General features: G+C 43.4%; 1 long non-coding RNA gene across 1 annotated transcript; it reads left to right on the top strand.

Annotated features, from left to right (window-relative positions):
* The first annotated feature begins 1,154 nt into the window (after positions 1 to 1,154).
* On the top strand, positions 1,155 to 2,779 carry LOC123185530 (uncharacterized). Its single transcript, XR_006493423.1, has 4 exons — positions 1,155 to 1,227; positions 1,400 to 1,456; positions 2,148 to 2,307; positions 2,676 to 2,779. It is a non-coding gene; the product is annotated as an uncharacterized lncRNA (long non-coding RNA).
* Positions 2,780 to 21,941: the final 19,162 nt, after the last annotated feature.

Genomic DNA, 21,941 nt, shown 5'->3' with positions numbered 1-21,941 from the left:
TTCATGATCTGATATGGATCTCAATTCTGATTATTTGTGAAAAGTATTCTATCTCTGATATGGATCCATGTTCTGATTTTGTGTGAAAAGTTTTCTTTCGTAACTTTTCTCTTTACTACTGAAATGGATATTTTGCTCTATTTTGATGACCCCTAGAGATGCACAGCTCCGTTTTGATGACTCCATCACCAGGGAGCTCTTGGTTGCACTGCAATCAGGGAGGCCTTGTCAACTCGCTGATGCCACTTAACCTCTATGGTATCTCATTGCTCAAGATGGATAGTTTTGTGCAGGTTTGGCCTCAACCACTTCTTCTTGTCCTACTGCTACATTTGGACCATGACACTCAGTTCTAGCAAAACTATTGTAAAGTTGCAGGCCAGACCTGTGAAATCCGAGGCTTGTCACAGGATGGTGTTCATGGTCTATAAGCTTTTGAGATGTTGTCTTGGCTCCTCCTTTACAAACAACATTTATGATGATATGCCTCTAAGGGTTGTAGTTAAGAGTTGATGAGTGCTGTTTTCCATGCTATTCTTTGTCCCTTGTGCTGGTAGTTGAGAGGAGGGAGAAGGAGAGAGAGATGGAGGGACATCAAAGAGGAGTGTGGTAACCACATAGGAAGACACGGTTATGTTGCAGCCAGTAGAGACGTGGTTTTGTGTGCAAGTCGACGCAAACCTGCCGTTGTGATGGTTGGGGAGCCGAGGTAGCAGCAAGCAGTGCCTTTACGCTAGATCATGCAGTCTGGTTGTGGGTGGTCAGAGCTCATGGACCTGTCTTCCCCTTGGGTGTGGGAGAGTCACACACAACACCGGGTGTTTACTTTCCTTCAGTGAATTGAAAGCAAAAAAAGAAAAACATGAGGAATGTTTGTTTCTCCATGTTGCGCGATCCTGATCATGTTAGTTTGTGAAGAAAAACAAAACACCATGTCACTGTAATGCTTTAAATATTTTATATCTTTTAGTTGTTTATTTTAGAACAAACCTTAATTCAGCAGGGTGTTTCAAGGTGAGACATCCTTGATGATCGTTGTTTTCTTTAGATCATTATCACCCTATTTTAAGTGAATACATCAGAGTTGTGTTTAACTATGCTTTATTTTTTCTTTATGTGACCTATATTTTGTTCTGCTTGAATTTCTATCAAGGGACGGAGTTTGGTTTCATGCATCTTGAAACAAAGCTTCCAGTCGGGCGGCGTCCCACTTCACATTTTGCTAAGGTGCTTCCATGGTTTCTCCAGTCTCTCAAGCGCAGCATAGCCTACTTGCATGACTTTTTCCTTGCTGCTCGCGCTACCCCTATGTACAACAACACTGTTCTGATGATCTCTCCTGCTGACACTGATCTCCCATCTCCTCATCTTATGCGCCATCTCTGTGCTGGTTGATCAGTGGCACTAGACGTTGATGCTCACGCCGTTGTCAGAAACGCACTGAGCTACTCAACCTGTGAGTATTACTTTGCTCCTCCACTGATGGTATTAGAGTTTTCAATTAAACTGGTAGAATTAGATGCCTTGCAAATTTGTTGCTTCCATGAGATCTTGGTACATAGGTGGAAATTGTAGTGTTACTTATCTTTTGTCGATCATGAAAACCCATAGTAGTCAATGTTTCTGTGTTTTGTATGCATCTATTTGGTAATTTTCTACAGATTGGTACCATCTTTCTATGGACTGGCACGTATAAGAGAAGGTCTTGGTTTCTTGAAGCATTATATTTGTTGCTTCAGAAGATAATTATTCGATCTCGAGTGATCCGTGTACGAATGCGCTCTTGTTGATAGCAATCGAACCAAAACCATGGTTTCATCATTGATGGAATTTTTTTCTGCAAAAACTGTAATACTCCACTGTAGCTCCTTAATCTCCAAATTGCCATTGTCTGACTAAGCACTCCAACAATGACTTCATTTAATTGACAAACTAAAAAAAATTCTAAGAAAAACTAACTTTTCTTCATGAAATTTGATAAATTTGGACGTTAGTGTTTAGGCTCGCCATTTGCATTTGAGTAAAAAAATCATTTATTCTTTGTAGTTTCTCAAACATCATACAGAAGGCTTAGTTTCTCGTATTGATGATAATGAGGCTTGATTAAGCAGAAATGCTTTAATAAAGATTCACACTTCTATTGACAGGGTCTATTAATGAGTGGAAAAGCCAAGTTAGTGCATGTTCGAGTTCTCCACTTGCATTATTAAATGGGTGGCAGTTCAAGGTTTCAATTTCTATCACACTTTGTGACACTTCCTTCGGATTTCCTTTGATGAATTACCTTTTCACTCTGAGGTGTGACTGGTGAGTAGTTGTTTGACTTGGACATTTCATTCTCTAAAGCCGTAAGCACTTAACAGTTACTGTGTCCCTTTTAAAAAATCAAATGTTCATAGGGAGCTCTATGTTTTTGCTTTGTGTTTAATTCCCTACACCAGATTTAGCTCAATCTAGGATATATTTCTTCTTGTATAATTAACTTTTGCATTCTAAGAATTCTACAGTTGTCCTTTAATTGGAATAGTTGTCTTTTCTCTTACATCCTTTCACATGTTTCAGCTTTTCTATTTTGGGTTATGTACTTTTGTTATGGAAAAAGTTATACTATATCCTTTCTTCCTCATTCCTGTACAAATAGTATTAATTGTGATTCATTTTTCTTGTGTCTGCAGGTCAGTCACTGTCAGGACCGACAAAGTGCATACTGAAGATGACGAGGGGATGGGCTAGACCAATGTGTTTTAGACGTCAGAATTAGAATCGTGTGGGAGTTGTACGTGTGCTTGTGTGTGTGTGTGGGCGTGGGCGTGTGCGTGGGTTATTTAATGTGCTAGTGAATCGTTCATACTGAAATATACTTCCTCCGTTCCTAAATATGTCTTTCTAGAGATTTCAATATAGACTACATATGGATGTATATAGACGTATTTTAGAGTGTAGATTCATTCATTTTTCTTCGCATGTAGCCCATATTGAAATCTCTAAAAAGAATTATGTTTAGGAACGAAGAGAGTAATTTTCAATCCCACCCGCCCATTCTCGGAACTCTCCTGTTCTTCCCTATCTACTTCCAAATTTCTTGTAATCCTCGTGTGTTCTGATCCTCCCTAAACCTAAGTTAGCTCAACAGTTGGTATAATTAAAAGCTTTATTTTGGTCTGAATCATGCTTTCACTACACTTGATTGTACTGGTAAATTGATAAGTTCGCTAATCCTCTTTGGGTTCGATCAATGTTGGTTTGATTTATCGAAAGGCTGCGACCACTCCATTCAAACCCAATGCTCTGAATAGGATTCCAGTAGTACCCATGGAACTATGGATGGCATGGGGGAGTGGTTGGTGGCCATCATCATGGTGCTCACTGAAGGTGGTGATCATTGACCAGGCATGCAGATTGACGTGCAAACCCTGTGTTGTAACTCATTTCATCAATGGCCTTAAACAGGACGTCACGATCTCAGGGGAGCAGTTGAATCACAACTTCTTGATACAAATGTTTTGATCAAATCCGTGCCAAGTCAGTGTCAAACTTTATTTGCATTACTAAAATGGAAAATACGAACAATTAAATTATTGCTCTCTATTTATTCAATTGATTGCTCTCCAAAAATGATGTTAGAAGGATTTTGAGTCGATAAAAATAATATAATATGTTGAAAGAATAAGAACATAAAAACATAGATTAAACACGGTCCTGAGTATGAAGGTTGAGGGTCATTGCACAACAATAAAAGAGTGAAGGTTGAGAGGAAAGGGGTCTGAGGAAGATAGGAGTGGGAGAGAACACCAATTTGCCATTATAGGAATACGAAGCAAATGCCATTTTTGACACACATGTTTGAAATAGAACAATTGTTTGATCTTTATTTTATAATATTATTCCGTGGCAACGTTGAAGGAGAGCAAGGGGGTGATAAGGTGTTGGTGATGGCGGTGAGACAACTCGCGAGGTCAGATCTGTGTAGGCGGCTAGTAAGGATTGTGAGCAATAATCAAATTTGATGGTCCGTGGCAACGCACGGGCACTCAACTAGTATCTAGTAAAGTACGATTACGACGTTCGGACACACCATTACGCGGTGGTGTTCCGGGTGGCGTGAGTTGCGAAACTATTCCACATTGTTTTAAATGTACACCAAACTCGTAACTCAAATATTCTCCTCCACGATTACATTGTAGGAATTTTATTTTCTTGTTACGATGATTTTCAACTTCACTCTGAAATTCTTTGAAGTTTTCAAATGTTTCAGACTTATGTTTCATTAAGTAGATATACCCATATCTGCTTAAGTCATCTGTGAAGGTGAGAAAATAACGATATCCGCCACGAGCCTCAACATTCATCGGACCACATACATCTGTATGTATGATTTCCAATAAATCTGTTGCTCTCTCCATAGTACCGGAGAACGGTGTTTTTGTCATCTTACCCATAAGGCACGGTTCGCAAGTACCAAGTGATTCATAATCAAGTGGTTCCAAAAGCCCATCAGTATGGAGTTTCTTCATGCGCTTTATACCGATATGACCCAAACGGCAGTGCCACAAATAAGTTGCACTATCATTATCAACTCTGCATCTTTTGGTTTCAACACTATGAATATGTGTGTCACTACTATCGAGATTTAATAAGAATAGACCACTCTTTAAGGGTGCATGACCATAAAAGATATTACTCATGTAAATAGAACAACCATTATTCTCTGATTTAAATGAATAACAGTCTCGCATCAAACAAGATCCAGATATAATGTTCATGCTTAACGCTGGCACCAAATAACAATTATTTAGGTCTAATACTAATCCCGAAGGTAGATGTAGAGGTAGCGTGCCGACTGCGATCACATCGACTTTGGAACCATTTCCCATGCGCATCGTCACCTCGTCCTTAGCCAATCTTCGCTTAATCCGTAGTCTCTGTTTCGAGTTGCAAATATTAGCAATAGAACCAGTATCAAATACCCAGGTGCTACTACGAGCATTAGTAAGGTACACATCAATAACATGTATATCACATATACCTTTGTTCACCTTGCCATCCTTCTTATCCGCCAAATACTTGGGGCAGTTCCGCTTCCAGTGACCAGTCTGCTTGCAGTAGAAGCACTCAGTTTCAGGCTTAGGTCCAGGTTTGGGTCTCTTCTCTTGAGTAGCAAATTGCTTGCTGTTCTTTTTGAAGTTCCCCTTCTTCTTTCCTTTGCCCTTTTTCTTGAAACTAGTGGTCTTGTTGACCATCAACACTTGATGATCCTTCTTGATTTCTACCTCCATAGCTTTCAGCATTGCGAAGAGCTCAGGAATAGTCTTATTCATCCCTTGCATATTATAGTTCATCACGAAGCTCTTGTAGCTTGGTGGCAGTGATTGGAGAATTCTGTCAATGATGCAATCATCTGGAAGATTAACTCCCAATTGAATCAAGTGATTATTATACCCAGACATTTTGAGTATATGCTCACTGACAGAACTGTTCTCCTCCATCTTGCAGCTATAGAACTTATTGGAGACTTCATATCTCTCAATCCGGGCATTTGCTTGAAATATTAACTTCAACTCCTGGAACATCTCATATGCTCCATGATGTTCAAAACGTCGTTGAAGTCCCGATTCTAAGCCGTAAAGCATGGCACACTGAACTATTGAGCAGTCATCAGCTTTGCTCTGCCAGACGTTCATAACATCTGGTGTTGCTCCAGCAGCAGGCCTGGCACCTAGCGGTGGTTCCAGGACGTAATTCTTCCGTGCAGCAATGAGGATAATCCTCAAGTTACGGACCCAGTCCGTGTAATTGCTACCATCATCTTTCAACTTTGCTTTCTCAAGGAACACATTAAAATTCAACGGAACAACAACACGGGAAACAAGCAAGATACTATCAGGTACTAAGTTTCATGATAAATTTAGGTTCAATTAATCATATTACTTAAAGAACTCCCACTTAGATAGACATCCCTCTAATCCTCTAAGTGATTACGTTATCCAAATCAACTAAACCATGTCCGATCATCACGTGATATGGAGTAGTTTCATTGGTGAACATCACTATGTTGATCATATCTACTATATGATTCACGCTCGACCTTTCGGTCTCCGTGTTTCGAGGCCATATCTGTATATGCTTGGCTCGTCAAGTATAACCTCAGTATTCCGCGTGTGCAACTGTTTTGCACCCGTTGTATTTGAACGTAGAGCCTATCACACCCGAGCATCACGTGGTGTCTCAGCATGAAGAACTTTCGCAACGGTGCATACTCAGGGAGAACACTTCTTGATAATTAGTGAGAGATCATCTTATAATGCTACCGTCAATCAAAGCAAGATAAGATGCATAAAAGATAAACATCACATGCAATCAATATAAGTGATATGATATGGCCATCATCATCTTGTGCTTGTGATCTCCATCTTCGAAGCACCGTCGTGATCACCATCGTCACCGGCGCGACACCTTGATCTCCATCGTAGCATCGTTGTCGTCTCGCCAATTTTATGCTTCCACGACTATCGCTACCGCTTAGTGATAAAGTAAAGCATTACAGCGCGATTGCATTGCATACAATAAAGCGACAACCATATGGCTCCTGCCAGTTGCCGATAACTCGGTTACAAAACATGATCATCTCATACAATAAAATTTAGCATCATGTCTTGACCATATCACATCACAACATGCCCTGCAAAAACAAGTTAACGTCCTCTACTTTGTTGTTGCAAGTTTTACGTGGCTGCTACGAGCTTAAGCAAGAACCAATCTTACCTACGCATCAAAACCACAATGATAGTTTGTCAAGTTGGTGCTGTTTTAACCTTCGCAAGGACCGGGCGTAGCCACACTCGGTTCAACTAAAGTTGGAGAAACTGTCACCCGCTAGCCACCTTTGTGCAAAGCACGTCGGGAGAACCGGTCTCGCGTAAGCGTACGCGTAATGTCGGTCCGGGCCGCTTTGTCCAACAATACCACCGAACCAAAGTATGACATGTTGGTAAGCAGTATGACTTATATCGCCCACAACTCACTTGTGTTCTACTCGTGCATATAACATCAACACATAAAACCTAGGCTCGGATGCCACTGTTGGGGAACGTAGTAATTTCAAAAAAATTCCTACGCACACGCAAGATCATGGTGATGCATAACAACGAGAGGGGAGAGTGTGATCTACGTACCCTTGTAGATCAACAGCGGAAGCGTTAGCACAACATGGTTGATGTAGTCGTACGTCTTCACGGCCCGACCGATCAAGTACCGAAACTACGGCACCTCCGAGTTCTAGCACACGTTCAGCTCGATGAAGATCCCCGGACTCCGATCCAGCAAAGTGTCGGGGAAGAGTTCCGTCAGCACGACGGCGTGGTGACGATCTTGATGTACTACTGTCGCAGGGCTTCGCCTAAGCACCGCTACAATATTATTGAGGATTATGGTGGAAGGGGGCACCGCACACGGCTAAGAATATGATCACGTGGATCAACTTGTGTGTCTAGGGGTGCCCCCTGCCCCCGTATATAAAGGAGCAGGGGGAGGTGCGGCCAGCCAGAAGGAGGGCACGCCAGGAGGAGTCCTACTCCCACCGGGAGTAGGATTCCCCCCCCCCCTTTCCTAGCTGGAATAGGATTCGGGAGGGGGAAAGAGGAGAGAGAGAAGGAAGGGGGGCGCCGCCCCCCTCTCCTTGTCCTATTCGGACTAGAGGGGGAGGGGCGCGCGGCCCAGCCCTGGCCACCTCTCCTCTCTTCCACTAAAGCCCACTAAGGCCCATATACCTCCCGGGGGGTTCCGGTAACCTCCCAGTACTCCGGTAAAATCCCGATTTCACTCGGAACACTTCCGATATCCAAATATAGGCTTCCAATATATCAATCTTTATGTCTCGACCATTTCGAGACTCCTCGTCATGTCCATGATCACATCCGGGACTCCGAACAAACTTCGGTACATCAAAATGCATAAACTCATAATATAACTGTCATCAAAACCTTAAGCGTGCGGACCCTACATGAGTGAGACACGTCTCCGATCAATAACCAATAGCGGAACCTGGATGCTCATATTGGCTCCCACATATTCTACGAAGATCTTTATCGGTCAGACCGCATAACAACATATGTTGTTCCCTTTGTCATCGGTATGTTACTTGCCCGAGATTCGGTCATCGGTATCTCAATACCTAGTTCAATCTCGTTACCGGCAAGTCTCTTTACTCGTTTCATAATACATCATCTTGCAACTAACTCATTAGTTGTAATGCTTACAAGGCTTATGTGATGTGCATTACCGAGAGGGCCCAGAGATACCTCTCCGACAATCGGAGTGACAAATCCTAATCTCGAAATACGCCAACCCAACATGTACCTTTGGAGACACCTGTAGAGCTCCTTTATAATCACCCACTTACGTTGTGACGTTTGGTAGCACACAAAGTGTTCCTCTGGCAAACGGGAGTTGCATAATCTCATAGTCATAGGAACATGTATAAGTCATGGAGAAAACAATAGCAACATACTAAACGATCGGGTTCTAAGCTAATGGAATGGGTCATGTCAATCATATCATTCTCCTAATGATGTGATCCCATTAATCAAATGACAACACATGTCTATGTTTAGGAAACATAACCATCTTCGATTAACGAGCTAGTCAAGTAGAGGCATACTAGTGACGTTTGGTTTGTCTATGTATTCACACAAGTATTATGTTTCCGGATAATACAATTCTAGCATGAATAATAAACATTTATCATGATATAAGGAAATAAAATAATAACATTATTATTGCCTCTAGGGCATGTTTCCTTCAATGACGTCATTCATATCACAAAACAACTGAGAACAGACAAACAAGCAATTGTAACGTTGTGTGGGCAAGTCCAGCACGGAACTAGATTACGGGTCAAGATCAAAGGAACATCACTCCTCTCTTTTAAACCTTGTAAGGTGCAATGATACGCTAAGACAATTGTGTATAAAATTGAAAAGAGTAATAGACATTGGCTGCAAACCATGCGGTTCAAGGCACAAGTCAGAGTAAGTAGTAGTTAAAAGGCATGAGGATGAAGGACTTACAACAGCGGCTTTGACTGGTGTAGTCATGCCCTTCTTCTTGCTGGTGTGACAGTCCTTGAAGATTTCCACAGCATTTGGTTCAGGTACTTTTTGGTCCTTGCGCGCTTTCCTCTGCATTTGGAACAAGTCAATATAGATCTGATAATATGGTACAGCAAAAAGAGTGAAACAACAGCTAATTACAAGAGTCTCACAGTGTGCAATATAGCTACGAGATCCTGTCGTCTGTTGGAATTTCACTTTCGTACGGTTGGCCTTGTTCTTTGAACAGTTCACCTACAAGAAGATAGATTTGTGTGGCACATGCGTAAATAGGACTTCAACATGTGATCTGATGACATATATATAATGTACCTGATACTTCGGATCGGACCAGTGTTTAACGAGGCCTCTCCAGTCTTCATCAGATATATTTTCCACTGGAGATGTTTGGGAAAGTTCACTGTTAGCCTTGCCTTCAAAGTGAGTTTTCCTCAAGTTATACCGATACCGTCGTAGAGCAGACTTGAAAACATGGGTGCAAGCTTGTCTGGTTGCATCATCTTGGCTATCCAACTTGAACCTCATATGTTGAAAATTATGGGAGTCTCATTATCAGCAACCTAGAAAGTATTGGACAGAGCAAGACGATATTACTAGTTTCCATACATAACCATACTTACAGATAAATGGTCGAGGAAGATGTTGAACTGGGTTTCGTCTTTGTCATTCCTGTACTGAATCCATGTTGGGAGGATACGTACATGACACCTAACAGCAACCGCTGCCTCTGATACTAACTTGGCTGACTTTGTAGCATCACGTGGCCTTTTTAAACCAGCCTCAAAACAGATCTCCATTCTTCCTCCTCTAGATTTAGTTAACCTATCGAGCATTATCCCTGATGTTTGTTTCCTCTTGTGCCTAGGTGCTAGTCCAACAACAAACATAGGAAGTGTTAGTGTACATCAAACAGTGAGACTACATATAAAGAAGCATGCAACTGTAACTTGACTCTAGCAACTACCTTCTTGCTGTTGAAGCTCACAAGGTTCATCTGATATTGCCAACTCGTCTTGTGTCAAGAGTGCTTGGGAAGTAGTGTCGGGTGGCAAGGGAGCTTGGGAATGTGCTGCTAGCTCAGTTGACGCACGAGTACATCATGCAGCTGGTAGTACTGTGGTAGGTGTTGCAAGAACTAAGGCTGTCTCTGCTTGTTTGGTGGCAGCTATTTGTTTCTATTTGTCTTTTTTTGCAACTCGTGTAGCATGGGATGTCGTGTTTGTAGAATTTTCTACTGGACTTTGACCTTCTATTGCACCATCAGTACCAGCAGAATCTGCAGGATTCATCCGCTTCTCATTCCCTGCCATTCTATGTTTCTTCCTCTTTCTCTGTGCCATGTTAAGTCAAGCCGACAAGAAAAACGAATAACAATTTAGTTCTTCAGAACAAATTGATGTGTGATGCAGACGAACTGAACTTTGATGTTAGACAACCACATGATAGGAGGATGTAATATGTATGAAAAACAGGACGGAAGAGATAACCAGAACTATGATGTGTAAACTAAGAAGAAGACATTTCACCAAATTAGAAGCAATGCAATGGAAGGTAGACACCATATGAAAGGTGCTACAAATATCACTCTGCCAAGTTAATAGTGTCTCATCATAAATGGCGTTTAAACAAATGTGAAGCAGTACAAGAAATAAATCATATGCAAGATGCAAACAACATCACACTACCATGTTAGAGGTCTCTTGTCATTAGTGCCATTGCATATTCACAGCATTGCATATTCACAACTTATGATATGTAAACTAGGGAGAAGGCATTTCAACAAATTAGAAGCAATGAAAGCTAGACACCATATGAAAGATGCAATGAATATCACTCTACCAAGTTAAAACTGTCTCGTCATAAGTGTCATTTCAACAAATTAGTAATACAAGCTAGAAAAGAATGTGAGATGTAACCTATATCACACTCCGAAGTCAAACGTGTCTTATGATAAGTGATTGTTGCAGGTTACACAACAGTAGTAATTTGATGTAAGAACATGGTGTGATAGACGGATATTATATGTTCTAGAAACAGGAACACGTGTCTTATTCAAGTATAATGTGTAAAGTAAGCAGATGGAATTCAACAAAATTAGAAGCAATACAAGCTAGACATCACACATAACATGCAACCGCATATAACAGTGCCAAGTTAGAGGGAGCACCGGTGATGTTGCACTAGGGGAGACGTGCTCATCATAAACACAGCTTTGTTGAGTGTCTATGCATGTGTTGTCTTGGAAATCATCTTGGGGGTGTGGAGGAGTAGAAACTGTAGAGACCCTCTGTTCGGAAGGAGCACCTTTATCCGCTGCCTTGCTAACTTCCTTCCGCTTTATTGACTTTTGAATTGTCAAGTAAAACCGACAAGAAAAAGCAATAAAATTCTCTCTTCAGAACTCATTCATGCATGATACTGACAATCACTACTTTGATGTAAGGCAAACACATGATACCAGGATGGAATATGTACGAAAAACAGGACGACATGGCATGTTCACAACTGTTTGTGTAAACTAAGCAGAAACCATTCCAGCAAATAAGAAGCAATGCAAGCTAGACACCACATGAAAGATGCAACCAATATGACTCTGCCAAGTTAAAAGCGTCCCATCATAAATGGAATTTTAACAAATTAGAAGCAGCACATGCTATAAATCATATGAAAGATGCAACAAATATCGCACTGCATATACTAAAGGTGTCTCGTCATGTTGATTGATGCGGGATACAAAAAAACAATAGTTTTATGTAAGGACATGCTTAATAGGCAGATGTACTATGTACTAAATACAGGAAGGCATGTCACATTAACAGGTATAATGTATAAGCTAAGCAGACTAGCACATGCAGTTTAACCAGATTGGAAGAATTACAATCTAGACACCATATGCAACATGCAACCACATATCACGCTGCCAAGTTAGAGCAAGCACCTGCGATGCTAGTGTAGGGGAAATGCTGTAATCAACTACAGAGCTACGTTCACTATCTTCATCTAGCATTTCTGTTTCTTGAGAATCATGTCGGGAGGCTGACGCTGCATTCTTTAAATGAGGAGTAGTCCCCTTGCCTGCCTGCCTCATTATAAGTGATTGATGAGGGATACACAAGAACATTAGTTTGATGTAAGAACATGGTTAATACACATATGTACTAGTATGTACCAAAAACAGAAAGACATGTCATATTCAAAGGTATAATGTGTAAGCTAAGCAGATGCAATTTAACCAAATTGGAAGCAATACAAGCTAGACATCCGGCTGGAGTGGTGAGCATGATCATCTAGGACCTGAGAGCCTGGTGGGAGTTGGGCTGCTTCGCCACCATCTCAGCTTTTTAGTTGGCTTCCAGGTGATGCCTATCTTTGCTGGGCTTGTCACTGGCTCGGCCAGTGCCCTGACTAGCTATTTGTCTTCTGGTGCTCACGGGATGGTGGTTCATGTAAAAACATATCTTTCCTTATCTTACCGACTTTGGCCTTTCGAATACAAGCTAGACACCATATGGAACATGCAACCACATATGACACCGCGAAGTTAAAGCAAGCACTTGAGATGGTGGTTCATTGCGAGCGAGGTCATCAACTCCAGAGCTACGTTTTACCGTCTCCATCTGCTGACACTACACCCATTATAGCGCTGAAACGTGTCTTGCCTACCCGCACACCAAACTGGAGCGACTTCTCTCTTTTCTTTTTGGCTTCTCTCATGGCAGCAGAGTCTAAAATACCCTTGCATAAAAACACAACAGTGAGAGTAAGGGTGAAGTGTGTGCAGAACTAGTGCATTGTAAAAGTAGCAGATAGCAGGTTGCTGAAAAATAAATGACAGGAGACATATGATAGCTCTACAACATTGCATGGCAAAAAAATTAGATTCTACTCTATATGATTTTGTAGTATATGAGCACAGGAAATGCAGGTACTCCTCCAGCACACCACCACATGTGGTCATATCTAAGATAACAGTCGACTGAAAATAAATAGGCCAATCGATTTTTTTAATGAACCGTCCGATCTATAAGGAACGGGCAGATGGACTTCGTCTACCTCCCGCCAGTCACTGTTGATGATCTTTCTTGAACCGCTAGCGACCACCGGCCCAGACCCTTGGCTCCGCCGCCCCGCCCTCCCATCGACCTCACACCACCGCCGTGCTTGGCAGCACCCCCAGGCCATCCCTTTAATCCCGGCCGACCTCCAGATCGGGCGCCAGTAGCTCTAGGCCGCACACGCCCCTAAGATAAACACCAAGGCGCTGCTTCCCCAGCATAATAGGCGTACTAGCGCCTGTTACGCCGGGGAATGCTTCCGTTAATTGGGAATCAAGTGGCTAGAAATTGAAATTCAGGGGGGCGACGGACCTCTAGCTAAGGCGAAATAGTATATGAGGAGAAACCTTGTGCATCGCGAGTTACTAGGAACATCTAGTATCAAGAAGAAGCGGTCAACTAGTGTCTTCTGTGGGATGAATACCATGCAAGCAGAGACGTAAGATTTGCACGAATAAGGGAAGAGGAGTACCTTTTTCGGTTGCCGGTGTGGTCACCTCCACAAGTCGCGCCGATTTTCTTCTTTTTACCGGGGAAACCGATGTTCTAGAGGGTGCAGTCTTGGACGAACCCACGGCCAAATTGTTGACTGTGTTGCCGTGGCCGTATGTCGGCGAATTGGAAGAAGATCCGAGGCGGCGAATGACGGCGTAGCAAGAACAACTCCGGTGCGGTGGAGGGTGGCGAAGTTGGAGCGGCAGCGGTGAGGCGTAGGACAGCGTGGTTGAACTGGCTCGGGTACGCACGGCTCGGCCTCGGCTTCAACTACTAGCCGTGGAGGGCATTGCGGTTGATGTTGCGGTGGACAACGACGTCGGGGTATCGGCTCCGGCGTGATGGAGGAGGGCGGCGGTTGATGGTGGGATGGGGTGGCGGACGGAGGACGCCGGGGTTTCGTGGTTGGTGGAGAGGTAGTTTTGGCACCCACGGAGTATGAATGGGGAATCGGACGGGTGGGGGGGAACCATGTTTTGGTCTGGGACGCGCTTGTTTTTTGCTTTTTGAACAGAAATGGGACACACTTGTTTGAGATTTGGGGAAAGTACAAACTTTGCCCCCCTCTTAAATTTCGGACCTACTGCAGGTCGGGGGTAGGATGGTAATCCCAGGTGTCCCAAATAGTGGGCGGGAGCGATTTCGGCCGCGCGCATGTGTGCTTGGGCGGCCATTGTGTATGAATGTTTTTCAGATGCGGTTGCGTGGTGTCTAGATGAAGCTACAAACCTACCCCGGTTTAGACCTTTGGACGTCGGGCCGGTAGGTTTCACGGGTCGGAGTTATTAGAAAAGTAATTTCCTTGTACTACCAAACATTGGTCTCACGCGATTTCGGGCGAGTAGAGGCTCTTTTGGCGCTTCGTTCGAAATTTTGAAACACAAGCATTCACGTTTAGAGTACTCTTGAACTATGAGGATTGACCTAAATAGACAACATTAATTTTGACATTGTATGTTTGAAAACCTCATTAAATTATCCACTTCTTTTTGAAATTTTGACACTTGAAAATCCTATAACTACGATTATTTTGGAATGGAGGAGCTAAATTAGAATCTATTTTGTACACGACTACATATGCTATTATGTACAAAATCAAAGCAAAGATTGGTGCCCCCATAATTTAGGTATGATTTACAAATGCCATCATATCAAATTCAAATAATTGAATGGACTTCATGTTGAATTCGATTTTTTTAAACCACCTTAAGTTGAATTCAAATGTATGCTAGTTCATAGGTAGCTATTTATAATGTTCATTGTGTAACTTTCTTATGTATAATGTGCTTTACACACACAACATGAACTATACTCACATTTATATTCGATTGCTAAAGCGATGCATTGTCTGGAGTTCAAAATACTAACTATGTGGATCAATTGTGTTGAATAATAACATAGACATGCTCAAATTCGATAGAATCTAGATGTCTGATGGATCAATGACCGCTCCTTACGCGAATTGCAAATATCATGATCCCATCCTAATATTTGGATACAATTTATATCTTTAATCAATGTGTAGAGCAGTCTTTTACGTGTAGTTTCACTCTCCATCGGTGGTCTCTCACACATGCTCACACACTCTCTCCCGAGGTGTATTTCTCGCACACATGCTCTAGATATAACCCTCCCTCCCTCTCGTAGCCATTTACAACTGTTTTCACTAACCTTTATCACAAGCACTCTTCCTCTCGCAAACATACACATGCACAATCCTCATCGACCATTTCTATATACATGGACCTGCCTACATGTCTCATGTATGCACATTATCTTTACGCCTATCTCTCACGCATTGTCTCACACCTCTCTTCCTAATCGACGAGTATGATTCTAGCAGAGCATTCTGTAGGATGCCACTTAAAGGTAGGTTGGATGAATAGTAATATCAAAGATAAAGGGGTTACCTTAGTCCGAGAAGCTAGGGTTATAAATCCTAGCCGGCTTTGTCAGTGGACACAGAATCCTTCACAATTCTACTATCTTTGTCTTGTACGACTAGTCATCCATGGGTCTTCCTAAATGCATCACGGGCCGACCAATGTGGCGCAGGACGGAACAGAACAAAGGTCCTCACCTCGACCCACCAGACCTCACGCGGTGACACACCCTCTGCCCCCACGTCTCATTATCTTCTCACACCCACACATACCAACACAAACACCACACACACAGAAAATTTCTCCTGGTGCCTCTATTCCCTCCCCCCTTGCATATACACACTCAAGGGAATGGAATCTCTTGTCATGACGTCATATTCGTCTCTCTCTCTAGACCACTCTCATTTCTCGTGCTATCTCTCCCACGCCCCCCCGTCGGCCCCTCTATACATGCCTCTCTCGAATATGTAATACACACACATACCTCTCTAGGCCCCACCAAATGCATCAACTACACATTCACACATGTTACATCATGTACCCCATTGATCTAAAAAGCCCTCTCTTCACGTTTATTTCGCATACAACATTCCTTTTGAATAAAGTGTGGCCAAAAAATTATTTTAGAGTTTCTACATATATACAACATTACAAAGTTATATGGAGGAGTACGAACGCTAATTTGCATTGCATGGTGCCCACAATGATATTTATTCCGTACTGTGAATTTGATTATTTTTATACTATATACAAAGTTAGTCATAATAAAGAGAAACGAAGAGCATCTCTCTCTCCATCGCATACCCCCCTATACGCCCCTTTCACGTATGCACACAACACTATCTCCATGTCCTCTAAAAGTAAGCCCCCAGAAAATTCACGCATGTTTCATCTTTCTCTCGCGATATATGCAATGACTATCATTGTATTTGAAGCGAAAGCACAATACGTACATTGGACTTCAGAATCCACTCATTACGGTCACCATTTACGTTTTGTGGTTATTATGCAGTCACGGGCTCACCGTACAACTCTGTATTTGCTCATGACATGACTAGTTGACCAGTTAAACGCTCCACGTGGCACCTCTAGTGTTGCATCATATTATCTCACTACCATCGTGCCCACCTGTCGACTTGTATCTACTCTGCATCTACACTCTTATAAAATACATAAAATATACACTTATAAAAAACAGAGTTGGTGATGATGGTGTGCCTGCCATCCTGCAATATAGGCCGTCCGATTTATATCTGACGGATAGGAAAGAAACTATGGCAATTTTGCAAAAAGGTACCCACACACCTCTCCACATTTGCAAATAAGGCCTTCCCTCGTTCATCCTTTTCTCTCACAAGATAAACAAGTCATACAAATGCATCTTGATGTTACATGCAACGCACGGGCATCTTGCTAGTAAGAATGAAAACAAACGACAAAAAATATTTGGATGGTGGTTCGAAGTCATGACCGCGGGCACAACAAACAAGGTGGCCTTGTATTGGTATGCTGAGCCGTCTGTTTTAACACACAGGAGCTGGTGTGGTGATTATACACACACGCACGCATGCACACGAACTGCATCCATGCAACACTCACACAAACACATGGACCCACGCACGCACGCAACACTCACACGCACACACGCACGCATGCATGCACACACCAGTACACCACACGACCTTTTGCCTATGCGAACTGACAGGTGGGACCCACAACGAACGTGGTTAATTTAACTAGTCAATATGGCGCCACGCAGACTATTTGGCCGGTTAACAGAGTGCAATCCAATGCTGAGCTGTGAGCAAGTGACCGTATAATCACCGCAAAATGTATATAGTGACCGTAATCAGCTTATTCTGAAGTTCGGTGACCGTATTACGCTTTTCTCTCTGTAGGCCCTCCAAAACTACATCTCTACACGTTCTCGCATGTTACATCTAACAACTATGCAATACAGCACTACTACTACACTCTAACACAATAAATCATATGTGTTTTTAGTTTTACTAGATATCATATTGTTACTTATAATTATTCAGTTTGCATACATTAAAATTGCCTTTGAAATGTATGGACAGTATCATCTACCGCGCGGGAAAAATCCCGTCCTTTCCTGTTTAATCAGGTTTGTATCGATGGATCGTGCGAAACAGCAAAACTATAGTACTATACAGTACAAGTGACAGTTCACTGGGCCGTCGTGTCGTCTACTCCTCCGTCGTAAGAGTGGAGTGCTCGCTTTCATAAATCTTCTAGTCCCTTTCACCGACATGTGGGACATCAAGCTACCGGGTCCACGTGCCATACCGGAATACAGTGCAGAGCAGCCGGGGTGAAGCACCCCAGTCATGGCGCCGGCGTAGTAATGAGCAATGAGGCGTCAAATCACAAAGCTGCACCTTTCCCGCAGTTAAGTTGGAAGGACGAAGCAACCATCATTTCACTCATTGCTGAATCTGCTTCTCCCTCATATTCTTCAACTTAACCACGTGTTGCTTCTGCCGTTGTTCTGCCTCATGTGGGACGCGGATCGGCTTGGTAAAGCACTGACACGTGGGACCGCATGTTAGCAAACCGCCAGGACAATGTCCTCCGAAAATAAGAAACCTCCCCCGCCATCCGTGCGGCAAAATCACCTCCTTTTTACTAATCTCGATTCTATAATTTTTTAGATCAATATAATTGAGATTTGTATAGATAGCACACAGGAGCAAAACCAAGTGGTACGGTTAAGGGCATCCACAATGTGTAGCCAAATGTCAAAATAGCTTTTGGCATCGCGGGAACCATTGTGGACAGTGTTGCCAAAGCCAAAAAGATGGAACCGAAGCTCCCTGATTGATTGATTGATTGAAGGAATAGAAAAATGCAACGTCTCTCCTCTTTCTCCCATGCTTGGACGCATGTAGTACAGTATAGAGCATAGAGTCTACTCCCTGTCCCTTCTATCACAAATCACAAAGCAGTGAGGCGTCAAATCACAAAAGCACAGACGAAGCAACCATCATTTCACCCTTCGCTGACTCCGCTTCTCCATCATCTTCTTCGAGAAGCCATCTCACCGCATTAGTTATAGTAGTACTAGTAAAGGACTTCCTGGATGCAAATAAGGCGGCTGTCTTGGCTTGCAGGCGGCACTTGCGAATGACTTACCGTGGTATCCCTCAATGGTGTTCTCTGTCGAACACACTTCGCCAAACCACCTAAAAAAATTATCGTCGACGTCACCGCAATGGGGAAGGAAGTCAAATATAGTTACTACTCCCTCCTTCCATCTATATAGGGCCTAATGCATTTTTCAAGGCTGCCTTTGACTATTGATAAGATTAATAATACATGAGATATATAATGTGAAATTATATCATTGGAAGCTTCTTTCACGTACGAATTTGATGGTATGCTTTGTGTAACTTCCATGTCATATATTATTGCTCCAAAACTTGGTCAAAGTTAGTCTCAAAAAACATATTAGGCCCTATATAGATGGAAGGAGGGAGTACCCCCATTTTTTGTACACAAGGCCAGTATATCAAAATTACAATTTGCAAAGGGCCACTAACACTAATCGAGGCAAAATTGATGGGGTTAGCAACCAAGGACATTAATATTCCCTGCATGCATGCGGAAGTGAGAAGGTTGGTTTGCATGGCGCTGCATTAATCAAGCGATGAGGAGTGAGATGGTTAGCTCTTTGGTCTTTGGAGAAAAAAATACGCATTAATTGACACGTGAAACGAGGATTTGTACCGATTAAATCCCATGAAGGAAAACCCAGCCTTTCTTTTTTAACACTAGTACTCCTAGTACGTACGTACTTATCCTGTTTAGGTCTAGGCCTTGCATTGCCAAACTTCGCCACACATTTTTTCCAAGCTTGCCTAAAGTTTTCAAAATGAGAAGGAGGTACACTTGCACACGGCTATCACGGTCGCTCCTGCATGCCGCGGTCGCACCGCACCCTCACACGGTCGCTCCTGCACGCCGCAAACCCAACCAAGGGAACGCACCCTCACTGACACATGCTATCTCATGGGGACACACCAAGCAAGACAGGGATACACCAAGGGAAGACAGGGATGAGCCTCCCAAGCAAGACACTGGGGAACAAAAGAAATTTCCACCAGAAGTCAAAACAGTAAACGTGTTACACGTGATCAAGGGAAAAAACAACGCGGCACTCCCAGGAAAACATACCCAAGTGCTTGTCACCGCGAAGTCCTGCCACTGGTCGTCTCAACCGATCACTTTTGACCATCGTGATTACTCAGCAAGTATCCGACACGCAGGATGGGCTGCCCTGGTATTAGACCCAGTAATTGACGGATATCACTTCACACGAGTCTTGATGGACGGTGGCAGCAATCTAAACCTAATATATCAGGATACAATCCGCGAGATGGAGCTAGACCCAACAAAAATTCGCCATAGCAATACTACCTTTAAAGGAGTAACACCAGGCCCAGGGGCTCATTGTACGGGCTCCCTCCTACTACAAGTTATATTGGGCTCCCCTGATAACTTCCGCCGTGAGCATTTAACGTTCCACATCGCTCCGTTCCAAAGTGGCTATCAAGCACTGCTCGGACGCGAAGCTTTCGCTTGCTTTAATGCAATACCACACTACGCCTCCCTCGCACTCAAGATGCCCGGTACACGTGGCATCATCTCAGTGAACGGAAATATCAAGCGATCTCTGCACGCCGAAGAGAGTGCGGCTGCCTTGGCAGCCGCACACTAAAGGCGTCCGGACCAGTGAACGCATCCAATAGGTCGTCAAGACCTCAGACACAACTAATCGAGTCCGGCGCCGCTATTTATACCAAATAAATGGTCACACTCCTATTTATCAATGCAAGGGGCTCAACGCGCGCAGACAAGTGGCAATTTCTTCTCATCTTGAATTATACATGGTTTCTTTAAAAACTATCTTTTTGCACGACAACTTTTTTCACCTAAATTCCTCTCTTTTACAGACGATCATCGTGCTACACCCGTCCAGGATACGGCACAATGGAGACATAGGCGCAGACGTGCAGCAGGGACCCACTCCAAGGATTCTTTTTAGATTAAGACCCTGCGTAAACCTTTTTTACTGTCTCTTGTTGATACATATCCACTGCCGAGAAGGATGCTGATGTCTTGGCATGTGGCCACGCCAGAACAATGCACATACCTGGACACAAGGGGCTTCTTACAAAGGCCATTATTTAGGCCCGGTTTATACCACAAAGACCGAATACCCTAGGGAGTGTTCGGCGTTGCGAGTTTGGCCCTATATGCATCAGCTCCGAATCATTGTCTTTGGTCAAATGTTGGGTTTGCCCGGCTCCTGTGTTTTGGTGCCTTACGTTCCGCTTTACCGGCTAAGGTAGCACCAGGAGAAATACTGCGATTGTGCCCTGGTTCATCCGGATGAGCACCTCAGTAGAGAAAGCCGAAAACTGACTGTCATGATATAGCGTGAGACTGGTCAACCACTCGATGACCTGTTGGAATGTTAGAATTCCTCTGCCTTAACAAAGGGTCGTTTTCCGGCCAGGCATGTATGCACCCCGGGATCGAGAGAGTGCGGAGCCACCAGGGGCTATCTAGTAGCCCCACTGTCAAACTCCTATGGCTAAGTGAAAGTGCTAAAGCATTATAGTCCGGTTGCCTCGCTCTCTCCGCTATCACCTCCTTAATAGGACCAAGACGTTGGGTTAATTGTGAACGCGTGTTTTTTGCGAGCACCTCCACATTATATGCATGGGGGTTGAAGCCGACGGCTGCAATCTTTCAGGTTATACACATGTATACATAAACGGTCGCCCAGGAGGCATCATATTACTTTCAGGAAAAAGTATAAAAATAGCCTTATAAAAATTCATAAAAGCGTTTCGCTTACAATGAGATTACATATCACTCAAACATGATATTTTTTGAGCACTGGGTCTCTATCAAACGAGCACCCTCAACGACTTCTTCAAAGTAGTGCTCAGCAGCCATTCGACCTATGGCCGAATCCCGCGCCGCAACAGTGGTAGCATCCATCTCCGCCCAGTATGCTTTAACACGGGCAAAGGCCATCCGTGAGCCCTCTATGCACGCCGACCTCTTCATCGCATTAATGCGCGGCACCACGTCAAGGAACTGCTGCACCAAGCTGAAATAGCTGTTCGGTTTCGGCCTTTCCGGCCATAGCTGATCCACAATAGACCTCATGACGAGTCCAGACAACCTATTCAGTTCGGCCCATTCGGCTAGTTGGTCAGTCAATGAAAGCGGACGCTCGGGAGAATGGAATTGTGTCCAAAACAGCTGGTCCACTTCACGGTCCGTCTGACCCTAGAAGTACTTGGCCGCATCGGCAGCGCTCGCCGCCAAATCCATATACACATCCTCCGAACTCCACAGCCGAT

Source organism: Triticum aestivum, chromosome 2A (assembly GCF_018294505.1).
Source record: "Triticum aestivum cultivar Chinese Spring chromosome 2A, IWGSC CS RefSeq v2.1, whole genome shotgun sequence".
Taxonomy (NCBI): Eukaryota; Viridiplantae; Streptophyta; class Magnoliopsida; order Poales; family Poaceae; genus Triticum; species Triticum aestivum.
This window is presented reverse-complemented; position numbering and strand designations above follow the sequence as displayed.